This window comes from Rhinopithecus bieti, unplaced genomic scaffold, assembly GCF_001698545.2.
Source record: "Rhinopithecus bieti isolate Rb0 unplaced genomic scaffold, ASM169854v2 scaffold_8783, whole genome shotgun sequence".
NCBI classification, from domain to species: Eukaryota; Metazoa; Chordata; class Mammalia; order Primates; family Cercopithecidae; genus Rhinopithecus; species Rhinopithecus bieti.
In genome coordinates, this window is record NW_016806197.1 from 1,206,875 (window position 1) to 1,227,501 (window position 20,627).

The following is a 20,627-nucleotide window of genomic DNA, read 5'->3' on the forward strand; positions in this document are numbered from 1 at the left end:
GCCAGCCTTGGTTTTGCCCCACACCATGCAACTTGAATAATCCTTAAGAGTTTTCAGGAAATAGTCAGAAATGTTTCCAATTATATTGAATTATAATGCTTTATTAAAATAAAAGGCATACAGATGTTACTTTTAAGAGAGGCATGAATAATATAATTAAACAACTGTCTATACTACCTATGGAATGGTTGTAAGTTGCTATTACCCTTGAGAATGACAGAGGCACATGCACTGCTGGCATGGAGGGACATGGCCATCAGCTTGACAGTGGGGAAGGAGACCAAGTGAAAGACAGACCTGGGCCAGGTGTGGTGGCTCATGTCTGTAATCCCATCATTTTGGAAGGCCGAGGTGGGTGGATCACTTGAAGCCAGGAGTTCAAGACCAGCCTGGCCAACATGGTGAAACCTCATCTCTACTAAAAATATAAAAGTTAGCTGGGTATGGTGGAACATGCCTGTAATCCCAGCTACTACAGAAACTGAGGCAGGAGATTGGTTTGAACCTGGGAGGTGAAGGTTGCACTGAATCGAGATCGTGCCTCTGCACTCCAGCCTGGATGAAAGAGTGAGACTCTTTTTCAAAGCAAAAACAAAAACAAAGACCTGAAGAAATCCAGTGCAGCTCATCTCAAGCAGCGTAGCTCTCCATGTGCCAATTCAGGCTGTAGCTAGACACACACACACACAGACACACACACACACACACACACACACTCATCACTCACTCACACATCCTGCCTGGAGGCAAAAAAAAAAAAACAAAAAAATAACAAAAAAAAAACAGTGAATGGGAAGAACCTTGCTCATGAGGCCATGGGTGCTGCTCCTACTTCTACCACAAATCCACCCCTGATTTTCTACTCATCTGAAAACCATGGTACCCACCTGTACCTGTATCAAGATCACCTGCAGCTCTTTCTATGAGTTGCATCATTTTTAAAAGGACTTACACTGCAATGCTTTGTTTTGTTACTTATCTGTGTACATGGCTCTTCCCAATATTGCCAAGTTTTGAGAAAAAGAAAGGGATCTGATTTCATCTTGTATTATGCCTTGTGTGTATTTAGTCATGCTACACATTTTGCTTCACTTCTATTATGTACCAGACACTGCACAAAGCATCAAGGATATAGATACTGGTCCTGCCCTTCTAGAGATGGCAAACAAAAAGCAGATAAATGAATAGATTGTCAGTTATAATTATGGTTAGGTAGGGACAAGGTCCTGAGATAACAAATGATAGAGAAGAGACCAACTTCCAATGAGATGCTTCAGGACAGCCTCTGGAGGGGATGTTCTGGGTCATCCCACAGGAGGAAGAGAAAGTGCTAGCTATGCAGCAGGTGGGGACAGTGGCATCTCTGGTATAGGTATCTTGCACATGACAGACACACAGTCACTTGATTTGTTGATAAAAGTTAATATGATACATCTAATACATTCAAATTACTAACACAGTCTAACCACAGTAGGCTTGTGTATGGAAAAAGCACCCAGTAAATGAATTCTTTGTTATCCAGAAGGTGACAGAGCCTTGCATAAGCAATGGTCTCCCTCAAGGAAAGGGATCACTTAAGATCACTTAAGATGGGTTCACTTAAGACACCAAAACTCACCAAGCTCAGAGCCCTTGTACCCTCAATCTTTTCCTTTTCCTCTCATCTCAGCTCTCCGGTCCATGCCCAGCATTAATTTACGCAGTAACTGGAACACCAGAGGATTCTAGGTGTTCATTCATAATTCCCTTAAATTCATTATTTCTATCCTGTCTTTGGATTTTTCTCTCCAGTATGATATCACGGAAGAGGCAGCATCTCAATTTCTTACACGTATTCCTCAAGTAGCCCGCAATGTCATCACACATTGCAAGAACACAGAGCGAGGGTGTGTCTTCATCAGACACCATAGCTTGTGCAGCTGGCTGTGGGTCATTGAAATGTGTGTCCCATCTTGTGATGAGAGAGGGAACTGAATGAGTCCAAACTGCTCAGCCACTTGGCTCTCAAGGCACAGGTGCCCCATTTCCCCAGCCTCCCATTAGGCTTTGTCAAAAGGGGAATGTAGGCGGAGGCGAGGCAGGAAATATCTAGTGAGGTGAGTTTTCCTGGCTGGACCCTGACTGATACAGCCACCCAGGAGATGAGGGCTCTTCTTATCTTTTCTCATTACTTAATAACTGTTGCCTGTGTGCCCAGGCTGTCATGTAGCCTTTGGGGTGGAAGAAGGAAGGCAGATAAAGACTAAAAAATCTGTATCTGTAGTCACCTGTTGTGCACAAGCAGTATCTGGCTGGAAGCTGTGCCCACCCACCCCTGGAAACAATCTGATGCTATTGTTCTCCTGCCCCACATTTTCATTCCTGTCTGTCACCAATCCTTCCGGGGCCTTCTCTGTGTCAAGCCCTATGTTATACTGTTAGAACCACACATATGATGATGGACACAGTCTTTATTCTCAAAATTCCAGTCTAGTGGGGATGCGTGAGCAGATGACGGAGACAGAGTGAGAACTACTGTTATCGAGGTGGGCAAAGGGTATGAAGGGGACACAGGTCGTGGTCTCATTATGCAGCCCAAGGGGAGCTGATGGCGGGCTTCTCAGAGAAGTAGAGGCCAGGGTCAACTTGTGACTGATCAAGAGATAAGACTGACACTGAGTAAACGACAGGAAAATGTCAGAGGTGCTACATCAGCAGGCATATTACTGAAATGTATAGGCCTTATTGATTCCCACACAGGCCTGGGGATTGGTGAAACGGATTCTGATGACCGCATCGGAATCAGGGAAGGTCCCCACTCCCATCCAGAGAATCTAGTCCAGTGGGTCCATGTTGAAGCTCAAGAATCTATTCGCTTGTTTTAAGTCTCTAATAGGGGTTGTAGTAGGTGCCTGGTTATCTCATACTCGTAACATTCCTTGGAGAGTCAGGGAACTACTTCTCCCTATTGAAACCATGAGCAGGGATCAGCCAGTACAATGAATATGAGTCATTCAGACACCAGAATAGTATGATTGAACCCCACAAATGGTGGGCCAAATGCTTTCTGCTGCAAAATTTTGATGGATGATACTTCTTTAGCCTGGGCAGAGATTTAATTTGTGTTGCAACGGAACACTTTCAATTGTCAACGTCAAAAGGCGATATTTCCAATACTCCTTGAGAATAGACTTCAAAGGTATCAGCTCTTTTTTTAAAAAGCATTTCAGCTTTATTTTGATGTGGCAGAAAAGTTTTGCATGCATCCTCACATCCACTGTTGTGACAGCTGCGTTTAATGAGTGCAAAATGATCAGAAAAACATCCTTTGCTGTGGGTTGCCAGTTGGTGACAGGGGAGAGGTGATGCTGTAATCGGAGCAGTAAAGTCAGGTACACATCTGCAGAGGTGAAATTTTGCTGTCTGGTCTGTACTGGGCGGCTCAATGCATGGCCTCAAATCCAAATAAGACCCATAGACCCACGTCCCATGGTCCCCTTCCTCAAGCAGCAGGGCAAAGACTCAACTGGACCACGTCTGGCTGTTTTTGCTGGAAGTTCATGCAAAGTCAGGTGTTTCTAAATCTTCCACATACTTTTCCTAAGGAAAGAAGATCTTTCTGGCTACTCTAACATAATTAACAAACTTAGGGGAAAACCAAAAAAAGCAGGAGGGGGCAAACTTGAAATAAATCATGTGTAGAGGCCTACGTCAGAAAATAAAGGACTTTCTTTAAATATAGTTATGATTGATTAAATTATTGTTTAACAAATATTCAGTACCTCTCCTGCCCCCAACACAGAAACATACTGGCCTCCAATGGGAAGAGTTTACTTTCTCACCCTATTGATGTTGAGCTTGACTATGGGACTCTTTTGGCCAGTGAAATGCAGGCAGAAATGACCACGTATCAATTTGGAGCCTAGGCCTTAAGGCATTGCATGTTTACCCATCCACTTTGAGAGCTGCTACTTGCACCTTAAAAAGGTTGTAAATCAGATAGCTGTATGCCCTGTGATGATCACTGCAGAATGAGACAGATAAAATAGATCTGAATACAAACTGTGGCTTGAAGCAGTTTTTCCAACTGATCCATGCACCTGCAAAGCATACCTGGAGGAGAGGTGTCTAGCTGTACCCACTTAGATCACCCAAGCCACAGCTGACCTGCAGCCCAGGAAGCATGAGCATAGACGATGGTTAATTTAAATCACTGAGATTTAGAATTGTTTGTTATTCAGCATCATTGTGTTGCTTCATAAGCTTTTGGTAGAGATTACCAACAATGAATGCCTGATTATGTGCCAGAGAAATTTTCCCAGCTGTGCTAAATTCCTCCTACAGCTCTGTCGACATGGTGGGAGGGTGCTTTGGGTTAAATGCTTGTGTCCTCCCAAATTTTATACGTTGAAGCCTTAACCCCCAATGTGATAGTGTCAGGAGGTGGAGACTTTGGGAGGTGATCTGGGTTAAATGAGGTCATGAAGGTGTCACTGTCACTATGAGATTAATGACCTTATAAAAAGGGGAAGAAATCCATCTCTCTCTCTCTCTCTCTCTCTCTCTCTCTCTCTCTCTCTGCAAACCAGGAAGAAAATCCTCACCAGGAACCTTGATCAGCCAGCATCGTGATCTTGGACTTCTCAGCTTGCAGAACTATGAGAAATAAATCATTATGTAAACCCCCACCCCGAGTCTACAGTGTTTGTTATAACAGCCGAAACTAAGGCAGAGGGAAAGTAGATGGAGCAAATACTCAAGTCAATCCATCAGATTTACACAAAGCAAGACAGGTAACAACTCCATGCTGAACTACATTGTTCAGCTTTTGGTTCCATTTTGGGGTCATGGAGGCAGTCACACTTTACAATTAATGAAAGTGCAGCTTCAGGAAGGTTGCCAAGGAGCTCCTTGGTACCCACATTCCTTACTGGTTATTACCTTCTTGCGTCTTATCTTTTTAAATATTTTATTTAGAGACAAGCTCTTGCTCGCTCTTACCCAAGCTGGGGTGCAATGGTGCAGTCCTGGCTCACTGCAGCCTTGACCTCCTGGGCTCAAGAGATCCTCTCACTTCAACCTCCCGAATAGCTGGAACTTCAGGTGCACACCACTGTGATCAGCTAATTTTTTTTTTTTTTTTTTTTTTTCATAGAGACAGGGTCTCTCTATATTGCTCAGGCTGGTCACAAACTCCTGGCTTCAAGCGATCTTCCCACCTCAGCCACCCAAAGTGCAGGGATTACAGGCGTGAGTCACTATGCCCAGCCCTTCTTCTTCCATCTTACAGGTGAAAACGGAAAGTAACTACTTGTGTCCATCTCTTTCCCTTGAGTCTGTTTCGTTTCTGCATGGCTTCAGTCTTCTCTTTCTTCAGTCATAGAAAGACAACAAAAATAAACTGTCACTGAGAACCACTACGACAGTTTACTCTTGCAGGGAGAATCCTGTGGGTGTCTAAAAGCTTACACTAAGTTATATTTGCTTCATTTATGCTTCTATTGACGAATAATTAGGGCAGCAATTAATTTTAAAATGCAAATGAGCAATGGGTCTCACTGTTTTGTTTTGTTTTGTTTTAAATATCCTTTGTCCTCAGTTCTACTGGTATCTTAATGGATTTAGTTTAGCAAAGAAATGAAATTATTTTTTCTAATGCTTTATTTACTTGATTGAATCAGGCTTTTTATCAAATATTGACTACAAATGTTTGTTCAAGATCATATGCCACAGAATTTAATAGAAATAAAAACGTGGAGTAGAGAACCACCATTTTTTACATGTCTTGTGGGTGATCTGTCTGAACAATGATCAGTGACAGTCAGAAGAGGTGATGGCCTTGTGCCTGGCTCTCTGAACTAATTGTTGTTTTGTAGTCAAAGGGAAAATTCTTTATCTTTGAAAATGTCTTATAGATATTCTTTGAGAAAACTTTCCAACCATAATGATAAGTAAAATTATTATTTATTTCTTTTATATCCTCCATTACTGGAAGGATTGGAAACATCATGAGAAGTCCACTAAATATGCCTTTCATTTGCTCATTCATTCAACATTGACTGATGTGTAGTATATGCTAACACTCCACTCTATGCTAGATTTACCATCTCTGCTTTCAAAGAGTTCCTAGTCTACAGGGAAAGTCAAACAAGAAAAACCTCTGTTGTATCTTTGTCATGGCACTTCCTGGTATCATTTCCCATGAACGTCTATCATCTTTCTCCTCACCTGGAATGTGAGCCTTAGGAGGGCAGGAACTGTGTCTGTATTCTCACCACGTGAGCAAAGACCTACCATGGAAGAGGCACTCGGTAAATATCTGTGGCTGTTGGAAAAGAAAATAAGTGATATTTTAGAGATGTAAATAGGAGAAAATGGAAGCTCAAAAGGCGGATACCTTTCTCAGCATAGACTGTGGTGGAAGGTGGGCTGATTGAAAAGTTATCGAGGAGTTGATGAGGATGGGAGCAGGGAGCCCCATGAGGGCATATGCAGGAGGTTGCCCAAAGAACAAAATCTGGAAGCACACAGCAGGTGTGAAGTCACGGAGGAGTGGGCCATCTGGATGAGACTGGGAATGCTGAGGAGGTTTCACTGGAGCATGGGATGTTGTGGTGAATGGCAGGATCTGGGGCTAGATGGGCAGCGAGGCCTGAAGTAGCAGTCATCTTATACCCAGGTAAAGACGCTGTTCTCTGTAATCAGTGTTGATTACCAATTGACTGAAACATTAAAATGCCAAATTATTAACTGGTGTAAGCATTTAAGGAAAAAGAGTCTGGGTGCAGGGATTCATGTCTGTCATCCCAACACTTTGGGAGGCCAAGGCGGGAGGATCACTCAAGCCCAGGAGTTCGAGACCAGCCTGAACAACATAGTGAGACCACCCCCATCTCTACAAAAAAAAAAAAAAAAAAAAAAAAAAAAAATTAACTGGTCATGGTGGCGCAGGGCACACACCTGTAATCCCAGATACTCAGGAGGCTGAGGCAGGAGGATCGATTGAGTTCAGAAGGTGGAGGCTGCAGTGAGCTGTGATTATGTTATTGCATTCCAGCCTGAGTGACAGAGCAAGACCCTGGCTCAGAAAAACAAAAAAAAAGTCGTCCATCTTTGACAGAAATCTGAATCCCTCTTTTATAATAAACCTCGAATGCTTTCCACTGACATGGGACTTAGTTTGAGGGTACAGCCAAGACATCATCCACTATCCCAAAGAAAGCACTTGGTCACTAATCACACACATCAGCTGTGGCTGTTTTTGTTCCATTATCTAAATATTTAAAGAGAAACCAGCATTTTGGTCTGAATTATCTGAATAATTCCACAACTCACCATTTGTTTTTAGTAGAGATTCAAGGTTAAAATAGTAATAATAGGTATCTTTAAGACTAAACATTATTCATATGAAAGTCTATTTTAAACAACATCCAAATTATTTGCCTCTGTTTTCACCCATGTAAGAAAATATTTGATAAGAATGAATAAAAGACCATCACCTATTTTTTTTTTTTTGGATTGCTTTTCTTGTTGTTTCATGGATTTTCTGTTTTTTTTAGGAAAAAACAATTTTTAGGAGCACATGTGCAGATCCAGTCTCTGCCTCCCGCCTGCTGCAGGTGGAGGTCGTGAGGAAGTGGTGGCAGGCTACTTCTCATTTCATTATGAATTCCTCTCATGTGGACACAGACCTCAGCCGGGGATGACAAAGATTTTTGAACTTCAAAAAAAAAAAAAAATAGAGGAAGAATCATAATAAATATTTTACTGTCTAGTCAACCCAATTTATGAAACCTGATTATCTAGCTCAGCCTCCGGAGATTGCCACCGGAAATCTCCCCAGATGTTCCCCCTTCTAACCCAACTCTCCACTGTCTGGCCGGAAGGCAGCCGGGCATCTGCATTCCGGAAGCCCAGCTGCCTCGGAAGAGGGGCCTGCACGTCACTCAACAGCCCTGCCTGCTAACCACTTAACCAGTTCTCAGTTGGGTTCACGGACCCATGAGCAACCCAACTTTCTTCCACTCAGGTTGATACTGTGCTCCAAGCTGGGGTGCCCAGGGAGAGTGCCTGAGGCAGCAGTGAGCTGATCACCCTCACTTCCGAAGTCAACCAGTATCCTGAAATGGTGCTGTTTGAACCACATTGGGCAAGAACATGACGAGTGCTTCTGGGGTTCTTTGTATGGTCCCAGACACGCTCATTTCTGTTTCTAAGTTACACAGCCCCAGGATTTTGAGGAACGATGGGATTCTGTTTATTTGTGTTATTTGTTGTAGGTGTAACTTTGACAATTCAGCTTATAGTATAAATTTCATTATATTATATAAAATATATAGCATAATTCTTTTTATATGGGCACTTGTTCTTCCTTTTTGGAACACACCTATGTATTTTAGTTTGCCCTTCCACCATCTAGTCCTTGGCTGTGATCCCAGCGGCTATACTACAGTATACACTAGTGCCATGAAGAACTTGGACCTAATGTGAAATTCGACAGAACCTATTACCCTTAGGAGGGATCATCCAATCACAAATAGCCCTTGGGAGTCAGACCAACCAAACTAGGATTCCTGAAAGAGCTATTCCAGAAAAATTCTTGTTTGGGATTTTTTCAAGCCACAGAGCCAAAAGTTTGAAGGTGAATTTGATACTCTTATTGCCTGGCTGCATAAAGTAAGTGCACAGTGACCTCATGACAAAGAACATCATCCTTGCGGTGCCTCAGCAGGGTCTCTGAAGGCCATAACTAGAATCTGAAGGGCAGGTAACCTGAATTCACACTGGAGATCAGAGTCTCAGCAAATTCAGAGGGTTCACATTTGCTTGGCAATCTCTGAAAAGATGGGAATTTGGGGTTGTTCTGCATATTTCATTTTTTTCTAGCCCAGTTTTCAAAAGATGAGGAGATTCTAATGCTGTAGGTGATGATATAGCACATATTATATACTGACCAAGGCTTCAAGGTACATTTGTGTCTGCTAATGATCAAGTTTCACCAAAAATAGAATTGAAACATGAATGAAATATAAATCATTTTATAAGACACTGGATTTCTGTGTGTGTTTCTCATAAGAAATTCTGCATAGACCCCACAAATTTGAATTATCAAAACCAGAATTTTATAATATTAGTACAAAACTGAGCTACTTTACCCACAAAATAAGTGTAAGGTAGACATTTATGTACTTGGACATTAATGAAGGGGAAAAGCTTTTGATTAACAACAACCAAAAAAACCTTCTCAAAAGAAAAAGGTAGAAAAAGATCCAATTGCCAATTTACCTAATTAAAAGATGTCCAGGCCAGGCACGGTGACTCATGCCTGTAATCCCAGGACTTTGGGAGGCCGTGGCAGGCAGATCACCTGAGGTCAGGAATTCAAGACCAACCTGGCCAACATGGTGAAACCTCCTCGTCTCCACTAAAAATACAAAAATTAGCTGGGTGTGGTAGCAGGGCCCTGTAATCCTAGCTACTCCAGAGGCTGAGACAGGAGAATTGCTTGAACCTGGGAGGCAGAGGTTGCAGTAAGCCCAGATTGTGCCACTGCACTCTAGCCTGGGCAACAGAGTGAGACTCTGTCCCAAAAAAAAAAAAAAAAAAAAAAAAAAAAAAAAGTCCCAACGAGAGTTTTGAATTTTTTCAGCTAGCATTCATGACCGTCTAATACAAAACTTTATGCAAATTTTTGCTTTTAGACATGTCATTTTCATTAATACCACTGTGATATAAACCTATTAACAGTGAAATGTGATGATGACAGTATTTAGAAAATATTGTGATGAGACAACATTTCGTGGTTGACTTCATGCTACTCCTTTTGTGTTGCACGCTTTGTCTCTGCCCACTCACGACCTCTCCGGAAAGCAGAACTTAGGAATCACAAGTATTAGAAAGGACAAGACATTTCTCATGCTTTGCGTTCTTTCCATTTTGTTCCATGCTGTTTTTCCTTCATTTATGATCTAATTCTTTAGACATTTCTCTCTGAATGGAACTGATTACACCTATAAATAAAGCATTGATAAAATGGCCCGAAGTTTTAAAAATATGATTTGACTTTTAAAATAAAACTGCTACCCTGCCAAGTGTCTCCTAGGTCCAATTATCATTTTGTTCTGTTTTGTTGCTTGACTTTTTTTTGCACGAGGAACCAAGGATATTCTTACGGCCTGCATCTAAGTTGCATAGGCTCAGAAAATACTCAAGATGAAGAGATGATATTGGCATGCATGAGAATGTTGAGTTCTGCTTACTATTGTTTTAACATTGGCTCACTGTGAGTCGTCATACTGACAAATTTCACAGAAAAGAAAAGGTTTCTGAATAAATCTTCTGGGGACACAAAGGAGGTTACCTAGGGATTTAAGAGGAGACTAAAAATAGGAAAGAGGCAAAAGAGAACTCAGAGAAAAGGTTTATAAAATAAGGGCTGCATGATCACATTTCTCTGAAACAAGGCTTAGAATGATGGGTGCTAGAAATATCAAATCTGTTCCAAAAATTAATATATCACAATGTATAAAATATTGATAAAAATCCTTACTGGATAATGAAATTATTGCCAAGGAGCTAAAGATTAGAAGGGAAAATTTAACAGGCTTTAGGAACTATACAAAGAATGGCAGAATTATACCACATTAACAGAATTAAGAACCAAAAAGTTATGATTTTCTTTAATGATGCAGAAAAAGTATTTGACATATTCTATACCTTTTCATGATTAAAAAAATACTCAACAAACTAGGAATAGAAGGAAATTACCTCAACATCATAAAGGCAATATATGAAAAGCCCACAACTAACGTCATACTCAGTGGTGAAAAACTGAAGTCCTTTTACCCTAAGATCAGGAAGAAGATAAGGATGGTTACTCTTGCTACTTCTCTTCAGTAGTACTGGATGTCCTAGACAGAGCAATTAGTCAAGAAAAATAAACTAAAAGCACCCAAATTAAAAAGGGAGAATTAAAATTATCTCTATTCACAGATGGCATCATGTTACACATAGAAAACCCTAAAGATAATACCAAAACTCATAACTTTTAGAACTAATAAACAAATTCAGCAGTTGCAGAAGGCAAAATCAACATACAAAAATCAGTTGCATTCCTATACACTAACAATGAATGATCTGAAAAGGAAATTAAGTAAACAATTCCATTTACAATAGCATCAAAAAGAATAAAATACTTAGGAATAAATCTAAATAAAAAGGTGAAAGGTTTATACACAGGAAACTACAAAACATTAATGAAAGCAATCAAAGAAGACTTTCAAATAAATGAAAAGACACCTCATGTCCATGGATTGGAAGACTTAATATTGTCAAGATGTCTGTACTACCAAAGCAATCTATGTATTTGATGGAATTTCCACCAAAATCCAAATGGCAATTTTTGCAGAAATAGAAAAAAAATATTCTAAAATGAAATCTCAAGAAACCTCAAATAGCCAAAACAATTTTAAAATGAAGAACAAAGTTGTTGTATTCACATTTCCTGATTTCAAAACATATTACAAAGCTACAGCAATCAAAACAGTGTAGTAATGGCATAATGACAGACATATAAACCAAAATAATAATAATAATAATAATAATAATAATAATAATAATAATAATAGAATAAAGAGCCCAGAAATAAGCACTTGCCTATATGGTTAAATGATCTTCTGCAAGGATGCCAAGACCACTCAACAGGGTAGGGTCAATCTCTTAAACAAATGGTGCTGGGACAACTGGATATCTACATACAAAATAAGTAAGTTGGACCCTTACCTTATATCTTACGCAAAATTAACTCAAAATGGAGGAAAGACCTAAACATAAGATCCAAAGCTAATAAAACTCCTAGAAGAGAACATAGAGGAAAATCTTCATGACATTAGATTTGGCAATGATTTCTTGGATATGATACTAACATCACAGACAACAAAGGCAAAAATAGATAAATAGTATTTTATCCAAACTCAAACAAAAACTTTTATGCACCCAATAATACAATCAACAGAACAAAAAGGTAACATACAGAATGGAAGAAAATATTTGCAAGTCATATATCTGATAAGGGGTTAATACCCAGAATACATAAAGAACTCCTACAATTCAACAACAACAAAAAAATTAAATAATCTGGTTAAAAATAGGCAAAGGAGAGCTCTCATGGAGGCAGCCAGCCCGAGGCTGGGGAGCACTGAGCTGCGCGTTGTGCCCTGCGCTGCCCAGGCTAGTGAGCAATACAGTCAGGATGGCTAAATGTGATCCCAAGAAAGCAAAGGGCAAGATGTCTGTTTATGCCTTCTTTCTGCAGATGTGCAGAGAAGAACGTAAGAACAAAAACCCAGAGGTCCCTGTCAATTTTGCAGCATTTTCCAAGAAGTGGTCTTAGAGGTAGAAGACAATGTCCAGACAAGATAAATCTAAATTTGATGAAATGGCAGAGGCAGATAAAGTGCACTGTGATTGGGAAATGAAGGATTATGGACCAGCTAAGGGAGACAAGAGAAGAAGAATCCTAATGCCTTCCAAAGGCCACAGTCTGGATTCTTCCTGTTCTGCTCAGAATTCCACCCCGAGATCAAATCCACAAACCCTAGCATCTCTATTGGAGACGTGGCAAGAAAGCTAGGTGAGGTGTGGAATAACATAAGTACAGTGAAAAGCAGCCTTACATCACTAAGGCGGCAAAGCTGAAGAAGAATTAGGAGAAGGATGTTGCTGACTACAAGTTGAAAGGAAAGTTTGATGGAGCAAAGGATCCTGCTAAAGTTGCCCAGATAAAGGTGGAAGAGGAAGAGGAAGAAGGCAAGGAAAAAGGGGAGGAGGAAGAGGAGGAGAATGAATAAAGAAACTCTTTATCTGTCTCCTTGTGAATACTTTAGAGTAGGGGAGAACCATAACTGACACATCTCTTATTTGAGAAGTATCTGTTGCCCTCATTAGGTTTAATTATAAAACTTGATCACAAGCATATTGTAGTCTCTCAAAGTGCTCTAGAAATTGTCAGTGGTTTACGTCAAGTGGCCATGGGTGTCTGGAGCACCCTGAAACTGTATTAAAGTTGCACATATTTCCAAACATTTTTAAAATGGAAAGTCACTCTCGTGTTCTCACTCTGTGCACTTTGCTGTTGGTGTGACAAGGCATTTAAAGATGTTTCTTGCATTTTTTTTTTTTATTTATAAGGTGGTGTTAACCACATGGTTATTGGCTGGAAAACCTGAATTATCACCTGTATATATCTATCTATAGTTTGTAAAAATAACAAAACAAGCAAGACAAACCCTCGATGGTCCTTGCTCCACGCTGAGGCTGTTGGGAAGATGCCTTTTGGAGGGGCTGTAGCTCAGAGCGTGCACTATGAGGCTGGACCTGTTGACTCTGCAGTGGGCATCCATTTAGCTTCAGGTTGTCTTGTTTCTGTGTGTAGTGACAGCATTCTGCTGCCATCTTAACTGTGGACAAAGGAGGTCAACTGGCATGAAAAGTTTTATTTTGTTTTGTTCTTAGTTAAGTGCATTAGTTTTAAACTATTTGTTTTTAAACAAACTGTAGAACTCTTCATTGTCAGCAAAGCAAAGAGCTACCATGTTAATGAAAGTTCAAGAACCTTCTGTCCTTAAACATGATTTGTAACGTTCTGGGTTTTTTGTATGTTTAGAATGTTGAAATGTTTTTGAAGTTAAATAAATAGTATTACATTTTAAAAAAATAAGCAAAGGACTTGAATAGACATTTCTTGCAAAGACGATATACAAATGGCCAGCAAGCGTACGAAAAGATGTTCAACATTGCTAGTCATTAAAGACATGTTCACCAAAACCACAATGAGATATCACTTCACACCCACTAGGATGGCCACTACCAAAAACATGGAGGAGGAGAATAACAAGTATTGGGGAGGATATGGAGAAATTAAAAACTGTGTACACTGTCAGTGGGAATGTCAAAAGGTACATCTGCTATGAAAAATAGTATGGAGGTTCCTCAAAAAATTAAAAATATAATGAAATATCACTTCACACACATTAGTATAGTCACTACTAAACAAACAAACAAAGGAAAATAACAAATGTTGAGGAAGAATCCTTGTGCACTATTGGTGAGGCTATAAAATGGTGCAACTGCAAAAAAAACTGTAGTAGTTCCTCAAAAAAATTAAAAATACAACCACCATATGACCCAGCAATTCCACTTCTGGGTGTATATCCAAAAGACTGAATTAAAAGCAGGATTTCAAGACACAGTTGCACACTCATGTTTATTGCACTATTATTCACAATAGCCAAGAGATGGAAGTATCCCAAATGTTCATCAAAAGATGAATAACTAAAGAAAATATGGCATATATATACAATTAAATATTATCCAGCCTTAAAAAGAAGGAAATCCTGGCACATGCTACAACATGGGTGAACCTTGAGGATATTATGCTAAGTAAAATAATCCAGTCACCAAAGGACAAATATTATATAACTCTACTTCTATGAGGTGCCTAGAGTAGTCAAATTCACAGAGACAGAACGTAGTACGGGGGCTTCCAGCGGGAGAGAGAGTTGTTCGATGGGTGCAGAATGTTAGGTTTGCAAGATGACAAAGTTCTGGAGATCCATCTCACAACAATGTGAATGTAACTAACACTATGGAACTGTACACTTAAAAATGGCTACGATGGTAAATTTTATGTCATGTATTTTTTACCAAAATTTTGTTTTAATTTTGAATTTCCTTTTATAAAAGATGGATGGCAGTGGGGAGAAAACCAGAGCAAGTGAAAGCTCATTTGTGGCAGCAGGGAGGGAGCCAGAGGAACTAAGAGATTTTGAGACAGTAAGAATAAAGGAAAACTTGTATCCAGCAATGAAGAAGCACCATGATGAAACCAAGTCCCAGGAAGGCTGGACCTCCTGCTGGGGACTTCCAAGTGTGCTGGATGGAGGAACTGCTAGAAATGGCATGAGGATGTTTTTGTCCAAAAACTCCAGTTTTCCATTTGAATAAATCAGTGAGACCATACACAAAAGCTGAGCCTTGGCTTCCCTCTATCCCTTCTCCCAGTTTGGAAGAAAAACCACCTGAGTGTGAGCTAAAGTGCTATTTCAGACCCAAAAGCAATGGAAGCGGTCCTCTGATTGGTACCAATCCACGACAAAATTTGTGTCACTCATTCATTCAACAAACCTTTCATCTGTGCCAGGCACTGCCCTCAGTGCTGGTGTAGGGGTTGGTTGGAAGACTCTCTTCCCCCATGGGACTTGCATCTTAGAGGCACCCATCAGGTGGGCTCCATTCTGTCACACATTTCTGCTGTGCAGATACCCACTGGTTTAGTATCTCTGTCTCCTTGCTTTTCTGTACCTTTAAAGAATTGGAAAAGGCCTGGCACGGTGGCTCACATCTGTAATCCCAGCACTTTGGGAGGCTGAGGCAGGCAGATCACGAGGTCAGGAGATTGAGACCATCCTGGCCAATACGGTGAAACCCTGTCTCTACTAAAATGCAAAATTAGCCAGGTGTGGGGGCACATGTCTGTAATCCCAGCTACTCCGGAGGCTGAGGTGGGAGAATCGCTTGAACCCAGGAGGCGGAGGTTGCAGTGAACCGAGGTCGTGCCAATACACTCCAGCCTGGTGACATAGTGAGACTCCGTCTCCAAAAAAAAAAGAATTGGAAAACTCCTTGAGACCTTGAGCTCATCCTTTCATGACCATTCACTCTTGCCTATAAAAAGCCAGCATTTGTACAGCTGTGGGCAAAGAAGTCCAAGTCTCCAATGACTGAGGATGCTGTGGACTTCTAAGCAGGGGCTTAGCCCATGAAAGAAAGGAGAAGGGCTGGACCTACAGGCATCACTTAGGACTTGGTCAGCCAAATATGAGTCTTAATCAAGAAACAGAGATCACAAGAGGGCAAACAGAAGAGCCTGTCAGTGAAGAAAGACATGAAAGAAAGAGCGAAAGAAAAAAAAATCTTTCAGATTATTTGCAGCACCACCGTATCTCCTGTGGACCTGGTGGGCAGCTAGCTGAACCTGGGCAGATCACCGTGGCAGGAAGCCTTGTCCTTGAGGAGGGCCAAAGAGTTTGTAGTGCTCTTGAGACTTTTAACGTTAGATTTATAAAGCCTTCTCCATTTCTGGTCTACTAGTCATCGAATCACCTCCATGAAATGCAGAAAGAAAATATTAGAACTTCTACATGTATTTTTTAAATCTCATCTTTTTGAGTTTTTTACCTTTTGTATATTTCATAACATATATAATCTACTAATACAATAGGAAGGGTGCACAATTTATAAATACATAAATACGTAAAATACATATGCACCTAGTTGCCAACCTAGTGAAAATGATGGACATTACATACCTTCAAAAATTTTACTTATTTAGTTTTACTAGTTAGAGATATTAAATTTAACATTATAGCAATAAAGACTTGAAACAAATCCATATTTCAGAGCCATGGACTTAAGTATGCATATGTTGGGACTTTGTGATCAAAATATTTCAGTGATAAGGGTGAACAATCAGAAAAGTTTGGCAATCACAGCTGTAGGCAACTTATTCTTTCTCTAATCAACTTCTGTATCTGTAAGACCAAGAGCACCCAGCATTTTGAAATATCCGTTGCCTTTTGTATCAGACCAGCAGGATGGAAAGAGGGTGGAGGTAAAATGGAGAGGGGGCAGGCAGGCAGGCAGGGGCATAGTTAGTGAGTGGAATTGGTTCTGAAGGTACAGAAGCAGTGGACAAAGCCCCAGGAAGAACAGGAAAGGAAGTGTGATAATTTGCAAAGTGTTTCGTAGTAATTGTAGGGTTTGTTGCCAAATAGCAAATTTCATCAGACTTATCTGGTTTCCCTTGGCATCCACATCCTATGCTGTCCCATTCAGAAGATAAAGGGATCCTACATGCGGAAAGGTTTTATCCTTAGGGAGAGAAAGATTATATCCTTACTTGCTTTATTAATTCCCTGAGTCTATCTTAAAAGGAAGCAGTAATTTCTCTAATAGCTGGGGTGTGGCTGCATCATCAGCTGGATGTTAAGTTCTCCTAGGATATTACGCTCACACACAGGCACTCACACATGTGTACATGCATACAAACATGCATCTGCATGAATGCATATGTGCACATACATATGTGCAGACACACACAGGTATACACGCACACAGGCTCATATATGTGGACACAAACAAACTTAAGTCCATGGCTCTGAAATATGGATTTGTTTCAAACCTCTATTGCTATAATGTAAAACGCAATATATTTAACTAGTAAAACTAAATAAGTCAAATGTTGAAAGTATGTAATGCTGGCCAAGGACGGTGGCTCACGCCTGCAATCCCAGCACATTGGGAGGCTAAGGCAGGCAGATCACCTGAGGTCAGGAGTTCGAGACCAACATGGCCAACATGGTGAAACCCCATCTCTACTAAAAATACAAAAATTAGCTGGGTATAGTGGAACACACCTGTAATCCCAGCTACTTGGGAGGCTGAGGCAGGAGAATCACTGGAACCTGGGAGGCGGAGGTTGCATTGAGCCAAGATTGCACCACTGCACTCCAGCCTGGGCAACAGAATGGGACTCCATCTAAAAAAAAAAAAAAAAAAAAAAAAGTATGTAATGTCCATCATTTTCACTAGGTTGAAAACTAGGAGTATTATTTTACATCGTAATGGATCCAGGAAAAGTGTTTTTTAATAAAAGAGAAAAGCAAACATATTCACCAGCCTGATTAAGAACAAGGAGAGTACTTATAATCTATATTAAAGTTGAAAATTCTACCTCTTTTGCAATGGCTTCTTTGAGATTCATTGTATGGATATACCACTACTTGTTTTATCAAACCTACTGATAAACATTGAGATGGTTTCCAGGTTCTCACTGCAGCGAAAAACACCTTTATGTTAGTTTTCTGTAAGTTAAATGTCCAGAACGTGAAGCCGTGTGGTCAAAAGTCATATACATTTCAAAATGTGCCTCTACTGCCAGATTTCCCTCCAAAAATATTGAATCCAACAATGTTAAAAAAAAAAAAAAAAAAAAAAAAAAAAAAAAAAAAAAAAAAAAGTCCCTTTCTCCATATCCTTGCCCTCACTGGAGATTCTCAATTTTTTTTTTGATCACGTCAGTCAAGTCAACAACAATAAAAATGACATCATGTTTAAATGTATAGCACATTTGTATCAGTTGTTTACTAGATTGAACATTCATAGTATCACGCTTACTGCTCATTCGCAATCACTGCATTATTGCCAGTTTCCACGTTTCCCCCTTAATTTGGACTCTTCAGAGTCTCATTCACTGAAAAGAGGTTTTTACTGTTGAAGATATTAACTCTTTGCCTACAACAACAACAACAACAAAAATACTTTTCCCAGGTTCATTTTGTTCTCTTTTAAGTTTTACTTACAGTGCTTTTGCCATACAAAAGTTTTACATTTCAAGAAATTGTATCAAATTGTAGCCATGTTAATAAAATTTTTGCTTTTCATTGTCTTTTTTGTCAAACTTAAAAGCATCTCTTTATACAAGGTTATTAAGATAGTCATCAGTATATTTTTCTGGTATATTCACAGTTTCTTTTTTAAACATTTAAATATTTTATTCCTCTGAAATTTATTTCGAAGGAGTAATCCATATCTTCTCAAATGGTCAGAAACACCACCTCTGTCCTACGTTTCTGTGCATTTCCCAGCCTTCCCATCGTTTCTATGACCTGCCTGCCTCAGCACTGGGACCATATTCTCTCACTTTTATTGGTCCATGACATACTGTACTATCTCATAGGGCAAATCTTCCCCAACCACTCCTTTTTTTTTCAAAATCTGTGTAGCATTTCTATCATATGTATTCATCCAGCTGAAGCTTAAAATTATATCATGATACAAAATAATTTTTTTGAAACTTTAGAACTTCCACACTTTCATAGTAAAGTTCCCCAAAAATATTATTTATGACAGGGATCAACAAACTTTTTCTGTAAGGGCCCAGACAGTGAATATTTTAGTCTTTCTTTGTAGGCTGTTATGATTTGTGCCACAACTACCCAACTCAGCCACTGAAATGCAAAGGCAGCCATAAATAGCATGTAAGTTAATAGGCATGTCTATATAAAAAAAAAACTTTGGAGAGGTTCAATGGCCTATTACTTAGCCACAAAAAGAAACAAAGAAATATGTTGGTGCAAAACCCACAATTACCTTTTCACCAACCTGATACTATATGAGTGAACCTCAAAAACATTATGTGGAGTGAAAGAGGCCAGATACAAAAGGCTACATGTTGTATGGTTCCATTTACATAAAACATATAGAATTGGTAAATCCATACAGATAGAAAGCAGGTTAGTGATCGCCAGTGGCTAGAGAGAGGGGAGAATAAGGAGTAACTAACTTACTACGTATTATACAAAGTAGTTTTCTGGGAGAGGTGATGGTTACATATCGTTGTGAATGTACTACTGGCTTGTATACTTTAAAATGGTTAATTTTATGTTATATAAAATTCATTTCAATTAAAATGAAACAGCAGAGGGCTGAATTTGGCCCATGGGCCTTACTTTGCCAACTTTGATTTATAGGATAAACAAAATAATAGAATTTTTAAAAAGGAAGTTTCATAAAGAAGGAGCTTGCCTTTGACAACATAATCATGTTGGCAAAAAAATCATTTTTGTGTCTAATTTTTGTCCCATGGAAAATGCAGCCTACCCAAAAAGGAGTTGACAGGAAGTTCCAGGGGAGAGTAGAGGTAGACACAGTTAAATACAAACATCAGGGTGGATTCGTTAGGATAGGATAGGCTGAGTAACAAATAAACCCCTATGCTTTGGTGGCTCAGCACAACAGAAAGTTAGCTCTTGTTCATGTAACAGTCGTGTAGAGGTATTCAAGTTGGTAGGGCAGTTCTCCACCACGTGGTCATTCAGGAACCCAAATCCTTCCATTTGATAACTATGCCATTCTCTGGGAGTAGGCTATTTCTTCACAAACTTTAACGTGCGTCTTTTTAAAATGAAGATAATGACTCAGTAGGTCAGGGTGGGACCTGAGAGGGTGCATCTCTAACACACTCCTGGGTGGTGTGGATGCCTCTGGTCTGGGAACCATACCTGAAGTAACAAGATGACAAAGACATTATTGCCAGCTGCATCCTAACAGCAAAGAGAGCAGGACGACACACCTGCTCTCCCAAAAGGCTCAGTCTTGAAATGCATGCTGCATTTACCTTTACATTCTGTTGGCCAATCTGCACGATGCCACCTAACAGCAAGGGAGGCTGAGCAACATACCTGACAACAGTTCTTTAGCGTGGAAAGAGAAAGCTAACTTCGGTAAACACTTAGCAGTCTCCACTCTACACATTTTAAATACATTAAAAGATGATAGGCTGGGCGCAGTTGTTCATGCCTGTAATCCCAGCACTTTGGGAGGCCGAAGCAGGTGGATCACCTGAGCTCAGGAGCTGGAGACCAGCCTGACCAATATGGTGAAACCCTGTCTCTACTAAAAATACAAAAATTAGGCAGAAGTGGTGATGCGTGCCTGTAATCCCAGCTACACTCAGGAGGCTGAGGCGGGAGAACCACTTGAACCCGGGAGGTGGGGGTTGCAGGGAGCCAAGATTGCGCCACTGCACT

At 40.1% G+C, this 20,627-nt stretch overlaps 1 pseudogene; it reads left to right on the top strand.

The window, feature by feature from the left end:
* The first annotated feature begins 12,145 nt into the window (after window positions 1-12,145).
* On the top strand, window positions 12,146-12,827 carry LOC108531574 (high mobility group protein B3 pseudogene; annotated as a pseudogene).
* Window positions 12,828-20,627: the final 7,800 nt, after the last annotated feature.